Source organism: Mytilus edulis, chromosome 14 (assembly GCF_963676685.1).
Source record: "Mytilus edulis chromosome 14, xbMytEdul2.2, whole genome shotgun sequence".
NCBI classification, from domain to species: domain Eukaryota; kingdom Metazoa; phylum Mollusca; class Bivalvia; order Mytilida; family Mytilidae; genus Mytilus; species Mytilus edulis.
The window spans coordinates 11,402,580-11,423,128 of NC_092357.1; positions in this window are offsets into that span (position 1 = coordinate 11,402,580).

Genomic DNA, 20,549 nt, shown 5'->3' on the forward strand with positions numbered 1-20,549 from the left:
ATCGAGAATTGTTAAACTATGTCGAGAATGGTTCAGACTTGTATATAATGGTTAAGTACTGGTCGAGTAAAAATCAAGTACAAGTATGGTTCACACTGTATAGTGATTTTACAAACTTTGAACATAGCTTAAACATCCGTTAAAATATCTATATATGCATACAGTTAGTATCAATAATTGAATTGTTTCAAATTTGTCTTGTAGGAGCCATCTATATCCGACTATAAGGTATTTGTTATTGAAAGACGATTGATTGTCTATAAATAATTAAATCCCCTTCATTCTAACTGGGGCGAATAGTTGTTTCATTAACAATCATACCACATCATCTTATTTTAACATTTATATTCAGTAAAATACAAATTTTTACAGCATCAATGTTTTTTGTTTGGAACAGCCAGTACTTCCATCTTGATAAAACAAACAACCTTATGATAAAGTTAATAAACAACATGTCAAACGAGTTAATATTAGCATCAACAACATGTATATGATCGACTCCCTTTCTTATATCTTTCGTCAAATGCACTACCTATTTTAAAATCAAATATATGTTGCAGTTATCGTATATAACATTAATATTTTACATTTTGCATTGCCTTCTACAACACAAATTCCCTTTTTATGTTTATAGATAGACATAATTTCAAAATACAATAAGAAAGTGCTTTGATCACACCAACATCAAAGTAAAACTATAAAAAAAAAGAGCGTACATTGAGACAGCAAGTTGACATTACCAATGAAGCCTTTAATGCGTATTTTTGCCAAAACAAAACCCCAAAAAAGTTTTATTTTAATTCTTAAATTAACTCCTCAACAGTGATTTTCTTAATTGAACTCATCAACAGTTAAAAAAAGGGGAAACACATTTCAAAACTAATGAAATTCTTAAAAGAAATTAAAGCGTTAATCATGCAAACAAAATATATAGAAGATTCGTTTAAGCTCCTGCAAAATTTAAGATTTCCTTAATTAACTAATTTACTCATTCATGTTTTCGATAATTGAAAACTTTTATTCTAATTTAAATTAGATCCAACACAAAATTAAGTTTTAAGGCGCTAGTGACGTTTGATTCTAACGTTAAAAGAGAAAAACAAAACTTTAATACATGTAGTATACCATGAGCCTTAGACATTAATAAATCCCATTTAAATAATTTTCCCCTTATCTAACTCATTCATGTTTTTTTTATGTAGAAACCTCCAAACAAATTTGAGAAGATCTTATTGAAAAAAGGTCAGTAGCCCAGCAACAATAATCAATTGATGTTTTCACAGCATCAACAAACAACACAATATTTTCCAAGTAGAGATTTTTCAGAAACACAAACAAATGTTGACAGTTCATTCAATGTATTCATCATTTACATTTGAATAAGATCTGATAAAAGATAAAGACAACTTGTGTTGATATGGGATCATTTTACAAGTCTCGCACATTTTACAAAAATGGACCTATTTTATTTTTCTACTTACTGATTTGATTTGTGCTTTGTGTGTAGAAACCTTTAATCAAGTTTAGGGGAAAAAATCCGACAAAATTAAACCCCTCTAGAATTTCATTGCGTAGTTAGTTATTTTATTGTACTAAACTACATATTCATTGAACATGCATGATGTTACGGGCGTTTTCACTATTATATAAGGGTATCTGTGCTTAACTACTTTTTTGTCGTTACTGTATACCTGATAAATTCACGTTTTACAGAGAAGGATTTGATTTTTTCAGTTCATGGGTTATCCGTCTGTTTCAATAATACAAACCAATATCATTAAAAACTTTGTAAAATCCTTCCCCTGATTTGGCAGATGTCTCTTCATAGTACAGGTCGTGGTCCTCTGCAAATAGTTGTCCTTCCTTTCAGATGAAAAAGTTATCGTTTTAGTTTAGAACATGACATGATTGCTTTATTAGTTGTCTTTGGGTTTGAACTAACCTTCAGGAACTGCTCTTCAAAAGGTAGGTAACTTATTTTGTTTGTCTTCACCTTAATTTCATTTTGAGACTCGTGAGAAAATGATAAGTGTTTAAAGTAAAATCACGAAAATACTGAACTCAAAGGAAAATCAAATCGGAAAGTCCCTAATCAAGGCAAAATCAAATGACGAAACAAATAAAAAATGAATGGACAACAACTGTCATATTCCTGACTTGCATTTTAAAATGTAGAAAATGGTGGATTAAACATGGTTTTATAGCGCTAAAACTCTGACTTTGTACGACAGTGTCATCAAATTCTGTTGTGTATATGGTTGATACTTTGGTCTACCAAACGTTTGGTTTTGAGTATAACTGATGCAGGTATTCAGAAAAAAAATCACTTGACAGCGGAAATCAATATCCACTTGGAATTTACTAAGTATGAATGTTGTTTTAATGTCGTTGTGTATTTGAAAGCACAGATGTTTATACATTGTAGTGTCCAATTGAAATAAATAATAAGGTGATAAAACTTAAAAACTTAAAACAACTATTCAAAGCAGTAAAAATAGTCTTAGATTGGTTTAAGATGGATGCAAGTCATGTGTTGAAACTATAAATGTTCAATAAACAAAGTATACCAAATTTGTTAGAAACCAAATCAACAACTAGACAATTAAGAATGAAAATGGCGAATGTGTCAAAGGAACAACAGCCCGACCATAGGGCAGCCAACAGCCGAAGGCCACCAACGTTTAGAAAGGTATACTACAATTCACGTGACTTGCAGTCTTTCAGTTACAGTATTAAAAAGTAAAATCACAAACATACTGAACTCCGAGAAAAATCAAATCGGCAAGTCCCTAATCACATGGCAAAATCAAATGACAAAACTCATAAAAAACAAATATAACCCAGCCCTAGTAAACTTAATTAACTAATAACCAATGTGTTGCGTCCGATATATTTTTGAAAAGCAAACATGAACTCAGTGAATGGTGGAAAATTTAAAAGCGCATATAAATAGTACAAAAAGTGAGTTAAAATAATTGAGACTATAACCCTGTCGAATTTGTCGCAGAAATAAAAACATCCGAATAATTTCTCTTTTACAGTATATAAATATTCGAAGTCAAACCCTTGATATTTTAGAATCTTGATTTGATCTGATTCGTGTTGAAAGACAGCAGATGTTTTGCAAACTTGCACAACAAATGTTTCAGATTTTGATGTCCATGTATCTTATTAGTGCGATGTTTTATTAAGGACACTACGTCCTACTCCACCAATAGAAGACTTTCCGCCACGATAAAGCAACAAGCTATAATTGGAATGTCATACCATCAATCAATCAAACAAGCAACTAATTAACCTTAATGATGTTATTATATCTGAACATAGACAAACAACTGATAAATCTAAAAGTCAACTTATAGCAGGGGAGGCAAAATAACACAAAGTGTTTCAAGATTTGCAACAGCTTAGTTTACCTTCGCTGTCTAAGTCCACTTTGATTCCAATCAATGCACATTTTAAGTCTTTTGGTCCGTACTGCTGTAGCTGCAATAGCCAACTCTCAATGTTCTCAAATGAATTCTAAATTGAATGAAATTATGCAATTTCGTTAATTGCAACTTTAAAAAGAAGCCATTATTTGTATTTTTACATCTCAGGAAAAAAATTGTTTCTCTTCAAGTTGAGTTTGAGAGACAGCTGTTCATGTATGCGATCGAGTACTGATCCAGTACATTTACATATGATTGCGTTAGAAAATATCATACAAAGTGTTGAATACGGATATAGGCTGATATGACTGAACGCGAAATTGTCTTTCTGTTACGATGCAACCGTTGTGTATTTACGTTTTTTGTTTGTTTTTTTTTTCTCACTCAGGTTTTAATCGTACCCGTTAAAGGGTTATTAAATCACACAACTGGACACATACATCTATTAAACATTTGCAGATTGTCATATTTCTATTTAAGGCAATATTTCTATAACTTGGAGCCATTGGTTATATAGCAAACTTATTATCTTACGCCAATATATTGTAATCATGAATTTAATAGTTTGAAGATGCCATCAGAACCGCCAACGTTTTAGACAAAATTAGAAATTATGTTGGAAAACAAACATATTTTTAAAGATTAAAAGGTTCATACATAATTACTTATATCATAAACAGCCAATACAATTCCTGCATCTCGAAGGTATATTGGCACTTAACTTCGAAATCGTTCTTATCAGCCATATCAAAAATGTTGAACACAACAATCTTGTCTTAAAGTCTAAAGCACGACTGCAAAAACTTGCTAGAAAAATTAAAACATAAATACAATTGAATAAATACAACTATTTGAGAAGACACAAATACATGCCAATACATCAGCTATGATAATCATTTGAATAAACAATAGTTATTGATAAGCGTTGGTAGCTGTTGTTTTATATTTGTCATGAAAACTTGATCGTATGTCGACATGTAAAATCCATAACTCATACGAAGTATTCAAATACAACATGGTTGCTCAAATACCGAATAAACAAGCATGATCTACATGTATAATGATATTTCAGTTAAGAAAGTATGTGTCAACTTAAACATGATAATCATTAGTCTAGACCTTGAAATGGTTTCATATTTCAACAAAAGATAGGAAAAGAATAGTTTTTATAATGATTTATAGCCGTGTTCACACCAAACGCCATGTACAGTAAACATAAAATTCAGAATGTAAATGGGGAATGTTCCAGAGAAATAACAACCCGACCATAGAGCAGACAACAACAGAAGGTCACAACAGGTCTTCAATGCAGCGAGAAATTAATTCCCGCACCCGGAGGCGTCCGTCAGCCGGCCCTTAAACAAATATATATACTAGTTCAGTGATTATTAATGCCATAATAAACTCCAAATTGTACACAAGAAACTAAAAGTTAAAATAATACAAGACTTACAAAGGCCAGAGGATCCTGACTTGGGACAGGCGCAAAAGTGCGGCGGGGTTTGACATGTTTGTGAGATCTCAACCCTCCCTCTATACCTCTAGCCAATGCAGAAATGTACGCATAACAATACACACATTAAAATTCAGTTCAAGAGGAGTCCGAGTCTGATGTCAGAAGATGTAACCAATAAAATAAACAAAATGACAATAATACACAAATAACACCAGACTATTAGCAGTTAACTGACATGCAAGCTCCAGACTTCAATTAAACTTATTGAAAAATGATGTCTTCATCATATGAATATCAGGCAAAATCCTCCCCGTGAGAGGTTTAGTATCATACCATCATAACATATATGAGAAGAACATAACATAATGTGTACACTGGTTTCATATTAAATTTGTTCACATCTATCATGTCTATACACCTTGTTTATTTACCTGTACATGTATGATTTGTTCACACTTTTAAACTATATGTCATTGAAAAAGAGGGACGAAAGATACTCAGAACACATGGATGTCCTCCTCCAATTTCATTGACCTTGAAATCATTGGTTCATGAAGATGCAGCACTAGCAGAAAGTGTGGTCATGAGCTTTTCGATTTCATCGATAAAACTATATTAATACAACTAGTCATGTGAAATTCATTTATTAGAGTATTAAGTAAAATTATTTTTCGCAGATGAAACCTGCAGCGTAACAGTCGCAGCAGGCATTATGGAGTAAATAACCACGGGCTCCATGGAAAAACATACAATCCTCGGGTGAGGAAAAAGACCCATTTGGTTCCGAAGAATCGAAAGCAAAGTATGTCATCTTGGTCATCTTACCATGCTTAATCCATCTCCAATCACCGTCTTTAACATATCTGTTAATGTTACGTCCACCAATGTAGAAATATGAACCTTGAATTAAAATATAAATATATTTGAATAAAAATTGAAAAAAAAAAAATAGAAAAAAAAATTACCTCATGAAACCAGGGTTCATAGGTAATAATATTACAATCACTCATTTTCAAAAGCCTTTTATTTTTAGGAAAAATTATAAAATGAAAATGTACTTCTATTTTTTATTCAAACCATGCCTGTAAACTGACATTTTAAAGTATTTAAGTAGATGTAGTTGTTTTGATTATTTTAAAATCATTTGGAAAGGTTGATTGAAATTTTCTCACTTAACGTTTAGTTGCGAAATATATAATGCATGCATGCATGGGACATATTGACAACATCTTAAATAGGGGTTTGATAGACGAAAATTATAACCTTGCAACACGCCAGCAACTTACTGTCCAATTAATGATTTGTGCAACACAGGCCGTTAAGTTTGGCCGATATCCATGTGCGGCGCAACTCAAGTAAGCTAATGCTATTTCTGACGGAATAGGTGATCGGTTTCCATCTATTAAACTCTATTTTTTAACGATATATCAGTGTTCAATTAAATCTCAAGCCGATATACAATACATAAAATTGAGAATGGAAATGGAGAATGTGTCAAAGAGACAACAACCCGACCATAGAACAAACAACAGCAGAAGGTCACCAAAAGGTCTTAATTCGATTTACAAATTCAAAAGGACCAGTTAAAAATCCAGAACATTGTTATTCACAAGTTAAATTAAAATGGACTTTAATAATAAGTTGCTATCAACTAGATGGCATTCCTTTCAGATTTTAAACTGCAAACAACAATTATTGTTTCGACGAGAAACGTATAATATACAAGTATAATTTATTTATTCAGGAATATGACAGTTCTTGTCCATTCGTTTTTGATGCGTTTTGTTATTTGATTTTGCCATGTGATTATGGACTTTCCGAATTGATTTTCCTCTGAGTTCAGTATTTTTGTGATTTTACTTTTTACACATCTTTGCTCAAAATTGATTCTTTTTACAGTTCTGTAAAATTGTTTTTCCCAAACTCATTATGTTGTCTGCCTTTTTACGCGATAGTTTTATTATTTTTATCTCCGATCATCAAAGAACGCGGTTTATTTGCATAAACACAAACTGAATGAGACATACTTGTCAAACTGACTTGTGAAGTCAAATGTAACAATACAACGAATAAGATCATGCATACATTACATTTTTTTTAAACATTTGTAGAAATTGGACAGAAAAAAAACGTGATAAAAAGAAGTAGAGGAAAAAAGGAAAAAGAACAAAAAGTATATTAAAAAACAAGCAAATGATTCAAAAAACAGGAACAGAAAAAAAATTAAATAATAAAAAAAAAACGAAGACGGTGTGGCATAAAAGTCATATGAAACCTCAAAGGAGTAGGTCCGGTAAGGGCCGATTTTGGCCTCAAATTTCAGGTTCATCTAATGAAAGTTTTTGAACACTTTTTAAACACTTAAGTGTCTATTTCAATTGATTCGATTAGTTTATGTGAAAGATTTTAACTGATTTAGTCACTAAAAACGCTCTGATTCAAGCTTAAATATGAAACATCTATCAAATATGCTAAAAAACGTCACTTTTCAGATGGTTTTTGTCAAAAAGTGAAAGTGGCCGCATCCGTGTTCATCCTCAACCTTTATATATGTTTTGTATTATCATAAAATACAACTTACATTTCAATATTATGAATGAACACGAATGCGGCCACTTTCATTTTAGACGGAAACCGTATAAAAATTAACCAAAATGCTAAAATTTTGAAGGTTTCAGTAATTTACCATGACTTAATGATGCTAGAACGCGGTATTTGTGCATTGTATTGTCTAAACAGTTCATGTTTATGTAGCAGAAGAATTTTTATTCCAAAATATAGCTTAAAGATTACATTTTCACAATTTTCTAAAACTGCTATATTTTGGGGCCAAAAAGGGGTCTTACTGCATATGATTTTTCATAACTAAATTGATAGTTTTCATTATAAGACCTATTTACATATACTTTTTGTTCTGACGAAAATTCTTTGATTTGTCCACAATTAGATAAAGTTTAATTTTTTTAATTGCTTGCTTCCAGTAAGCAATTCGCAGACATATTTTTCGTATGCTAAGTGACTTAGCGTGACTCCTTTCGTAAAAATCTGGTGATCGCAATACACATTGATCTCACATTGAAATAAACTATTATGTGATTGTACATGTTATACACGTGCTCAATATTCATGCTTCTTTGTTGATTGTATACTATAAGGTGACAATCGGTAAACTTCGGCTTCAAACATGACAAATAATTAACCGCCATATTTTCACATCATAACAGACAGAGAGAAAATAAAAATTGACGATTACACGATATGTTTGCACAGATGACTAAGTTTAGACGTTATCTGCCCCTGTCATGGCGGCACCCACGAAATTTACTAGCTAAAGAAAAAAGTAATATGTCCACTAGGAAAAAGTAATTTGTTGGGAAAAAACAATGTAAACAGTTGACAACTTAAAAATTACGTCTGCTTTAATTCAGAATAATGTGTAAATATCTTTAATTATATGATTATATGATTACATAATCAACCAGATGTGAGAACATTGATTGTTTAAATCGGGACTTGTCAGGTACTACACGATAATATGACAACTTTAGAAGCTATTGCCGATCTTAAGTCTGTTGTCATGGGTATTGATTCAAAGGTAACACTCTTTACATCAAGGCTAGACTCTGTCGAACAAAACTTAACACATCTAATTACTGAGGTCAAGTCAGATGTGGTGCAAGTAAGGTCAGATCTTAGTACTACACAAACTGAGGTGGAAAAGCTTAGAACAGATCATAACGAGCTAGAGAGAGGTATAGGGCACATAGAGTCACAACTCAATACTCTAGAAATGGAAAAAATGGAATGCCTGAAAAAAAACCTTGACGACAAACTTTTCGCATTGAAAGAAAATCAACTTTTTCTTGAGAAACATGAGCGTAAATACCATATTCTCATTTACGGTATAAGACAAAAACAAGATGAAAACATATGGCAAGTTGTAGACAATTTCTTTGTGAAAAATTTGGGAATAGAAAAGTTCAAAGCAGAGAGTTTCCCCCTTGCAAATGCCCACAGGATCCCATCAAGAGCCCCAGTTGTTGGTCAAAAAAGACCAGATGCTATTATTGTGAGATTTATGCATTACGAAGACAAACAAGTGATAATGCAAAATGCATACAAAGTTGCAAATAAAAAAATCAGAATAGTTGATGATTTACCTGTCATAATGAAAGAGGCACGAAATGATCTCGCAAAAGCTGCATTTAAAATAAGAAATGAGGAGAAATTACAAACCAGAATAAAAGTAAGAGGCATAGTCCTGGTCCTAGAAACACGACTCAACTCAAAGGATGTGTGGAACACGCGCAAAACAATTAATTGTGTGAGATGATACGAGTACATGTATGACTGTGACTAGTTATGGAAACTGTAAATACAGGCTACACAATAGTATATTGTGCTTTTCTTTGTTGTTTCTATGACTGAAATACTTATCATACAACTTATACATATTAAATTTGTTCAATCTTTTGTAGGACTTGCTTGTCAGTAAGTATATTGCTGCTTTGAATTTGTTTTTGCTTGTGCATCTGTTTTTTGCTTGTGTGCTTTATTTTCATTTATGCTTTTGTTTGAAGTTGCAATCATAAAGTACAATGTATATATACATAGACTGCATGTTAGTTCATAGTCTTATTATTTAAGCTTAATTCTTTCTCTTCTTTAGTTTAAACCATAAATACATGTGTTACTTATCATCTTTCTTTGGTACATACAGGAAGACCCGAATACTGAAGAAAATGCCTTATGAGTCCATTATAAAAACATGTTTTAAAAAAGGAAAAAGGAAAAAAATGATGTAAAAATTATCTATAGATGAGTAAAGAAATAAACTTAGATCAATATTTTAGCATTCTACTATTTAGTGCTTTCATAATGACCAATCCTGTGAGATTTGAACTACAGGGACAACAACCCAACAACACGCCTTAAATCAAACAAACACAAAGTGTTAAATCTGTAGTGTTTTGGAATTTTAAAGGGATATATTCTTTGGACTAAATTGTTGATATTTCAAACTTTAAATTTTCTTTACCTAGTATGTTTTACATCAGCATCTGCACCCTTTTGTCAAAATTAAGACTACATAGTACTGTATGTACCAACCATGTTCCTCCATGATACATGTATGTTCAAATGTACAAAAATATACTGTTAGAATTATTAGTTTTAACAGGATTTTTGAAATTCTATTCATTGCTCTAACATAACTTAATGCTTCCTTATGCTGTATGTTTAGCTTTCACTTTAACTATTTAGTGCTATTTTGCTGTACTTAGGTTTAACATGTGCATTTGACAAGAGCCACTACTTTGCAAGTTTCTTGACTACATATATACTTGCACTATTTATAGTCTGGTCAAAATCAAACTATATATTGTTTTAAGATAAGAAATATTCAGTACCGGGTAAACAAACTATGAACCTGAATGCATAAAGTACCAGCTTTCTTTCTCTCTAAAACATATACAGCTGGGCAAAAGAGTAAAATCTCTGTACACACAAATCATACATAGATGTCTGATTTTTGATATAAAAAAGAAATAAATTGTTTTTCTTCATTATCTTTAACTTTTAACTTTACTACAATGTATTTGGATATATATTTGGCTAAATTAATATAAGAAATATATATATATATATATATATTTAAATGACTAAGTTAACTATCATATCAATCAATGACTCTCACAAATCATTATATTGATTTATGATGTAAGGGAGATAATCATCTCTAGCTAGTTTTAATGATAAAGATATTACACATAGAGAACATCATTTCTGTTATTTAAAAGAAAATAGAACAATAGTGGATATGTTGCTTTTTGAACAACATAATTTGTTTTTAACCATTTGATTTTCTTGCTTTGTCTCTTTTTGATTATATATGATCTCATTTTTGTCTTCTTTCTATTTTTACATTTTACAAATTGTATGTCTTTTTTCTCTATTTCATGTTATTGGCACAGTAATGTATAATATATTATGCAGCATTGTTGGTGTATTCTGGTTACAATTTGAATTCTTCTCAGACATGGCAGGTGAGATCAGACATCTCAAAGATATTTTCACATTCACACACTTTAAGTACACAGCTGTATGGGTTTTTTCTTGGTTTTCTTTTATGCATTTAACAAAATACATATTTTTGTTTTTTTAAATAGAAATATCATTTGAAAATGAGTAATAATAGTATAAAATTTCTCTCATACAACTGTCAAGGTCTTAATTCAATAGAGAAGCGAAGAGATGTTTTTGATTATCTTAAATCAAAAAACTGTAATATATATTGCTTACAGGATACACATTTTTCAGAAAATGATGAAATATCAATAAAAAATCTATGGGGAGGAGAGTGCATATTTAATTCATTTGCTACAAATCAAAGAGGGGTAGCAATTTTATTGACAACAAACTTTGAGTATAAAATACATAAAGTAAAAAAAGATGATCTAGGAAATTTGTTAGGAATTGATATGGAAATCGAAGGAAAGAGAATGACCCTAATAACCTTATATGGTCCAAACAAAGATACACCAGATTTTTATATAAAACTGAGTGGAATGATAGAAACTTTAAACAATCCATCAGTTGTTATAACTGGAGACTATAATTTAGTACAAAACCAAAGTCTTGATACATATAATTATCAAAATATTAATAACCCAAAAGCTAAGGAGAAAGTTCTAGACTTAAAAGATCTTTATAATTTAACAGACCCCTTTAGGGAAATTAATCCAGATTTAAAACAGTTCACATGGAGAAAAGCTAATCCCGTAAAACAAGCAAGATTAGACTTCTTTTTAATATCCCAAGACCTTAATCAAAATATAGTTGATGTACAAAACCACAACAGCTATAGATCAGATCACTCCCCAATAATATTAAATCTGAAGATGAATGATTTCATACTTTGAAAAGGATTATGGAAATTTAACAACTCACTTTTACATGATATTGAATACTCCAAAACTATAAAAGACACTATACTTAAAGTAAAAGACCAATATGCATCATTAGTATATAATAGAGAAACGTTAGAAGAAATTAATGATTTAGACATCCACTTTACAATAAATGACCAACTTTTTTAAGAAATATGACTTACAGAAATCACAGGAAAAACTATTTCCTATGCATCTTATAAAAAGAAGGAAAGAGATAAAGAGGAAAAAATATTATCAGAAAAAATTCAGAAATTAAAGGAAAGCATCTTAACAGAGGAAATATTAAATGAAATTGAACACCATAAATCTGATCTTAGAATAATAAGGAAAGAAAAAATGAGGGGATACTATATCAGGTAAAAAATGCAATGGATTGAAGAAGGGGAAAAGCCATCTAGTTTTTTTTTGAATATGGAAACTAAACATTTTATAAATAAAACCATCCCCAAACTAGTTAATGAAAAAGGGGAGACAATTTGTAAACAAGATAAAATATTAGAAGAGGCCAAAAATTACTATAAAAAACTGTATACTAAAACAGAAAGCTTGAGTGAAGTAAATCTTAATAGTGAAATACCTGATTCTGATATTAAAAAATTAAATGATACTTTAAAAGAATCTTTAGAGGGGGAGATAACTTATAATGAATTGACAACAGCTATGCGTAGAATGAAAAATGAGAAAAGTCCAGGGTCAGATGGCTTTACAAATGAGTTCTTTAAATTCTTTTGGATAAATGTAGGAAATTTTTTTTTCAGATCTATAATTTATGGTTACAAAAGGGGGGAATTATCAATAACTCAAAAACAGGGTATTATTACTTGTTTACCAAAAGGTGATAAACCTAGACAGTTTATGAAAAATTGGCGACCAATAAGTCTTTTGAATACAACATATAAACTACCATCAAGTTGTATAGCAGAGCGTATGAAATCTGTTCTACCCATTATTATTAGCAATGATCAGACAGGTTTTATTCCTGGAAGATATATTGGAGAAAACACTCGTCTCATATATGATATTTTATTCTATACAGAGGTAAATGATTTGCCAGGTCTTCTCCTTCTCATAGATTTTGAAAAAGCTTTTGATTCGGTTTCATGGAAATTCATAAATGAAGTATTAGACTTTTTCAATTTTAAACCCTCTATAAAACTTTGGATAAAGACTTTTTACACAAATATAAGCTCATCAGTATCCCAAAACTGTTTTTTATCAGATTTCTTTCAGATTCAAAGAGGCTGTAGACAAGGGGATCCTTTATCACCTTATATTTTTCTTTTATGTGCTGAAATTCTAGGAATTTTAATCAGAAAAAACAAAGAAATTAAAGAAATTAAAATTGATGACACAGAATATCTTATCTCCCAATACGCAGATGACACATCAATAATACTTGACGGTACACCTGAATCTCTAGATGCATCTCTTCGCTTACTCCAAAAATATGCTGAAATGTCTGGTCTCCATATGAACTTGGACAAAACAAAGGTGGTGTGGATAGGCAAAAAAAAATATAGTCAAGACACAATGTGTGTAAAATGGGGATTGGAATGGGGTTCCAGTAGGTTTACATTACTAGGAATAAACTTTTCTGTCAATTTGCATGAAATGGAACTGTTGAATTATGGTCCAAGAATTAAAGAAATTGAAAATATAATAAAAATTTGGTCTAAACAAACACCAGTTGGAAAAATAACTATCATTAAGACACTAATTATTTCAAAATTGAACCATCTGTTTTTAACATTACAAGCACCATGCAAAAATACTTTAAAACAACTAACTGACAAAATTTATTCATTTATTTGGGAAAACAAACCTGACAAGATAAAAAGAGAAATATTATGTTCTGAACACAACTTAGGAGGGCTGAAAATGATAGATATTGACAAATATATAAAAAGATTGAAACTAACTTGGATAAGACGGTTGTTGAAAAACAACCCAAAACTAAATAAGCTATTAGAAAGTACTGAAAAAATTAGTATTGAAAACCTTGTTTATTTAGGCCCAACAAAAAGATGTAAAAACCCTTTTTGGGAAGAAGTTTTTAAAGCTTGGACAGCTTTACAAAATAAATTCATACCAAAAAATGAAGAGGAGTTTTTATCAGATTCGCTCTGGAATAATGAAAACATAAAAATAGGACCAACATCCATTTTCTATAAAGACTGGATAGATAAAGGGATCTTTTTGATAAATGATTTATTAAACGATGAGGGAAAACTAATGACTTTTCAACAATTCCAAAACATTTATAAAATTAAGTTAAACTTTCTTACTTATAATGGGGTCATTTCATCAATAAAATCATATAAAAAGGCTTTAAAAAACTATATATCTATAAACAATTGTTATAAAACACTAGGACCAATCATGCAAAATAATATAAGAATATTTTTTTTATCAAGAAAAGGCTCGAAAGATATGTATAATGTTTTATTTGAAAAAAGCAGTACTAAACTTAGATGTGAAGAAAAATGGTCCTTAACACTCAACAAAAATTTTGATTGGAAAACTGTGCATAATATGTCTTTTTACTCCACAAAAAGCTCAAAACTTCACTGGTTCCAATATAGAATAATACACAGAATATTGGGCACAAATAAATTTTTATTTAAGATAAAAATAAAACAAAGCGATAAATGTACTTTCTGCAGTGAAGTTACTGAAGATATTGAACACATATTTTGGACATGCCATAAAATAGCAGATCTGTGGATAAGACTCATGGACTGGATTTATAACCAAACACAAATAATTATTCCATTTAACATGGATATAATTTTATTTGGAAATTTAGGAAAAACAGAAAATAAAAAACTTAATAATACTTTTATCAAAATTCTTTATCTATAGAACAAAACTGTGTGAAAATCAAGTAAATTTTGCAGGGCTGAAAAACTATCTAAAAGAAAATCTAATACTAGAAAAGAATATATTTTTTAAAACAAAGCCTCTTCACATTGCCAACCTCTACTGCGACCCCTGGCTTCCATTATTAGAATAATTTACACTTAAGCAACTTAATTAGCATTACCCTATGTAATGTTATTGTGCATTTTATTTTAAGCCTTTTCACACCATCATATATGTTTTTATTTAATATACTGTTATATGTTGTTTATTGTTTATTGTCTTTTGTTCTTGTTTTTGTGCCTAAAATGCATATACATTCTCTAATATCTATTTTGTGTTTGTATGAATTATTTACAATGGAAAACCAACTTTGCAAAATCTATTTAATGTTGCCAAAAAAAATACTGCTGCCAAATTCCAAATTTCAAGGACTTTCTATTTTTTCTTTTTCTTTTTTTTTTCTTTAGTTTTTATTTTTTGTTTTTTGTTTTGTATTTGTGTTTTATTTATTTATAATTTTCTCTTCTCTTCTCACATTCTCTCTTAAATAAAATTCTCACTTTATTGATCAATATTGAAATAATTGATACACAATAATATACTGTATATATATTTTGTAATTTTGATAAGTTTAGGATAAATACATGCATTGGTTCAAGAATTGATTAAACATTATTTTTCACCAAGTCACTCGTTTCAAATGACTTTAATATTAATACCAGAAACAAACTTACAAGTATTCATCTTTTTCAGTTCATATTTCATTAACATCAATTCTTCTAAAGTCTCAAAATTGGCCATGTATGCTCCATGTCTTAAACATATTGCCTAAAATTCAGTAAATTTTGTATACCATGTATAAGTTAAACATTGATATTGTATGACAGTGACTCTTAATAACTTGCAAATGTATCAGTTGTTTATTCCTTAATAACATGTTTTTGATATGCAAGAATCGTTTAAGAAAAAGTCTGAAAAATAAGGTTGAAAAGGTTTTTTCTGATCTATTTTGAAGCAGATAATAAAAAAAAGGCAAAGGAAAATAATAAAATGATACACACACTTATAAAAAACGAATAATTATAAACACACATATATCAAATATCTTCTAAATCTATAAATACATTTAAATGAACAAGAATTTATATTACTTCACTGCGGGACAAATTCAGTCTAGTGTCCGCTTAAATTTTTAGTTTTTTTTTTCCAATCGTTGAATTTGTTAAAGAATATAGACAATTGCATTGCTTTGAAACATACTTCGAAGAAGATATCAACCTATATCGTAATTTCAATATGACCGTTTTCTCATAGTGACGCAGCATATTCGATATAATGTTAAAATATTGAGATGTATTATGATGGCTAACCTGCAAATACCCACCAAATTTCAAATGAATTGGATATAAGCAATCAAAGGTAATTGTATGACCTTTAACAATGAGATAAACAAATAGCTTATAGTCGGCAATATAATTCCATGACATATGAAATAAGAAACGATTCAATTGAGAAAATTAACGGCCTATTTATTACAAAACAATTTGCGAAAAACAAATTAGATAGACATAAACCAACGACATCCACTGAAGTGAAAACTACATGCTCCTGACTTTGGATAGACCCACACAGAATGTTTTTTTTTTAAATTTTTTATTGATCTTTTTGGTGTTCAAACTACAGTGCATACATACATTTTTACAAGACATAAGTGAATGACATGACATGTATGGCATTGTTATACTATTGACATTATGCAAATAAGACATAGTAAAAAATTACAAGATAGTGGTGTGAATATTCAGTATATGATACGTCTTAAGAATACGTTGGAATACATTATACTATAACAATATTAAAAAATAAATTTAATTAAATAGCTTTCATAAATTCCCCCCATCTGTTGGCAAATGACTCGTGTTTGTCTTTAGAAATATATAAATATTCTAATATCTCCAGACGTCTTTTCAAAAATTTAAGAAAAGCTTGCACAGATATGAACAGTCTGTCTAATTGTGTGTTCCTTACATAATAAATGAAATATTTTGCCTGTAGAATGCAATAATTTAGAACTAAGTTATCAGAACTCAATACACCAAAAATGACACTGTCTTTATTCAAGAATAGTTTTTCTCCAAAAACTGAATACAACCAATTTGAAAAATCTCTCCAAAATTGTTTTATTTCTGTACATTCAACAAAATTATGCTCTATAGTTTCTATTTCTTTACAACTGGCACATTCATTAGTTAAGGAAAGTTTATATTTTTCAAGAAAATAATTATGTGAGACTATTCTGTGTAGTAATTTAAATTGAAAAGCTTGTAGTTTGCTTTCTATAGTACATTTGAAAGCTAATGAATAAATATTTTTCCATTGTTCGTCACTAATTTCTATATTAAAACTTTCTTCCCATCTTTGTTGTGATATAGGAGAAACACTTCCCCGATCGATAAAAAGTGAATATACATCTTTAGCAAATAATTTACTGATAGGCATTTTTTTATTCTCATGCTCAAAAACGAATCCAAATGAGTTGCTGTTAGGTGACATGTGTTGTTGTAATAACAAATCTTTCCAGTCACGTGGTATAGCAAGCTTAATAGATAGAATGTCTACAAAAGTGACATTCAGGTTATATTTTTTGTTAATAGCGTCATGAGACAAAAAAATGCCTTTATCATCTACAATATCATTGATGAACCTTAAGCCTTTCATGTACCAAGATCTGTAAAAAATGCTCTTTTGATCAATTTTGATAAACGGATTGAACCAAATAAATTCTTTTTTAACATGAAATGCATTTAACGGGATGAAAATACCCTTGAAACGTTTCCAAGCAGATAGCACTTCTATATAAAAAAGAGGTGCTTTCAAATTCAAAAACTCAAATTCACATCTGCTCATAAACAAGTCCTCTAAATCAAAAAGGGAGAAAAATGCTTTGGAAACATGTTTCCATTTGGAGTCATGTTCTGATAGAAATCTTTTTACCCACATAATACGAAAGGATAACAGCTGTACTTCAAAATTTGGAGCTTTCAGTCCTCCCTCGCTAGGAGACTTTTGAATAACTTCCGATTTAATTTTCGGAGTACTACCATTCCATAAAAAAACTATTAATATCACGTTGTATTTTAATTACATAAGATCTTGGTACATGTGTAGATGAAATGACATAAATAAGCTTCGATATTGCAAGTGATTTAAGAATTACAATTTTTCCGATCAAGGAAAGGTTTCTGATCCTCCATAGTTTAATTATTGACTCCATTTTTTCTATGCATGTATCTAAATTAGAACAAACCATTTCTTCACAAGCATTTAATTTTAAACCTAAGGTTTTAAAACCATCTGTCCATTTAATAGGGAGGGAACCTTCTTTGTTAAACTTATTTCTTCCAATCCATGTTGCTTCGGTTTTAGAAAAATTTACTTTTAATCCTGAACACTTCTCAAAATCGTTAAAGGAATCTAATAAAATTTGCGCGGAGAAAACATCTTTCAAAAAACAAGTGGTATCATCAAAAAACTGTGAAATTTTGATTTCAGTATCCCCAATTTTTATACCAGATATCTGATTGTTCTTACGAATACTTATTGCCAGCAGTTCAACGGCCAAAATAAATAAAAAAGGAGACAAAGGACACCCACACAGAATGTTGCTAGTTTGCTGAGCCATCTGTCTAACCCGTACACTTCGACGTAGGCAACAGTTATTGACTTATGATCTTACTTTTATATACTTAACATACAACGGCATTATCTGCTGTCACATTTTGTGTAACTTTCAGCCAATCAGGAGACGCTTTAAATATACAATTACATGATGGACTAAAGAATCTTATTGTTATATACTTAACAAACAAAGGCAGTATCTCCTGTCATTTTTTGTGTATTTATAAGGTAGCAGCTCTTGCCAATTCTTCGGTACGGATAACTGCATTCATCTGTTGGTTAAAAAAGTATGTCATATAAAGTTATAGCAAGATGTTGTATGAGTGCCAATGAGACATCTATCAATCCAAGTCACAATTTATAAAAGTAAACAATTATATTTAAGCATGAGAGTTGTGAATATGTGTTTTAAAAGACTTACCTATGATTAATTCATTACACAGATGAGAACATTTAAATAGATTTTAAGTAACTAGTACCTGCATGACTGCTATACACCAACACTATTCCCCATATAGCCGCAACATAAATCGAATAAGCAAACATACTGAACGGATTTACTGTCAAACAATAGAATGCATTTCTATAATTATGGTGATATCATCATCTTTAAATTAGTATCAACTTTCATTTTACTGATGGAAACATATTTTGACAATCGATCTTATTGGACTGAGTATCACATTCCCGTCTCAAATATCAGGACTTCATGTACCTCGATCGATCTTTATTAATGCGATTCTGAGAATCATTATCAAAATCTTAGAACGTAACATGTGACAAATATTCATGTTGTCGTATCTTTTAATGTTGATTTTATATGAGATAGAGAAGAGGGAGGGGGTTTAATTTCTGTATTCTGAATTTTCAAGCTGGAGTAACACATCCCGATTTTTGCTACCTTTCATGACAGAACAACTCGCGATTAAAATTTGTCAAAAGTCTGATCAAAATCCTATGAATCATGATTTGAAATTCAAACAAAATAAATTCTGTAAAAATATTTATTGAATCACGAAAACAATGAGATATTTTTCAGGAAGCGTCAAAATTCAGCCGTTTCCGTCTGAACTTGTACCGATTATCCCGTTCTGAGTCCGATTCTAATCTGATTTGTATCTTTCCCATGTTTAAAAACGACCTAATATCTCCCGACATCGTCCCGTTTCTACCGAATGCGATCCGACAGTCAACAGACAGAGATCAGACAGTGAACCAGTGCTGACGGATGATACCCAATAGGAAACTGTCGACAAATTTAGTATAATCAGGTACAGTCGGAATGCAATCCTATCACAGTCTGCTGTACCACATTGCAAACGGCTTTTTCTGTACTCCGTCGTATTGTTATCTGTAATTGCCGGGACTTTGGCGTGTATATCATTGCCTAATTAAGTATTAATAACAGGACCATTCCGACACGGTTTCGCCAAAGACTGTTCGCATTCGGCCAGACCTGTATAAAAATCATGACTCAATCGGCAAAAAAAAAACCCAACCCCAGCAATGATAAATTTTCAACGATCATGCACGTTCCAAAGGACAACGTCCAGAAAACACAAATAAACAGCTGCGCCATGAGCGCATGATACGCCCGACGTCTTATGTGGAAGTCTTATGCCATTATCATAAATAGTTTCTGAGAAAGTTTTAAGCAATAACCATATATTGTTAAAGAGACACGGCGGGACATGTGAAACCCCCCACCCTGTTTTTTTTTTTTTACAAAAAAGTAAATATTACCAAAATAAAATTTTGAATCAAAACCAAAAAGTATACAGATCTTTAGATTAATATAATAAAGAAGTGTGTAAAGTTTTAAGCAATAATCATAACTTATTTTTGAGATACAGCGCGACATGTAAAAAAACCTCCCCTGTTTTACAAAATACTCAATAACTCAAAAATAAAATTTTGAATAAAACTAAAAAGTATACAGATCTTTAGATTAATAGAACAAAGAAGTGTGTAAAGTTTTAAGCAATAATCATAAATCGTTTTTGATATACGGCACAACATGTAAAATAAACAGCTGCGCCATGAGCGCATGATACGCCCGACGTCTTGTGTGGAAGTTTTATGCAATAATCATAAATAGTTTCTGAGGAAGTTTTAAGCAATAACCATTTATTGTTTTTGAGACACGGCGGGACATGTGAACAACCTCCAACA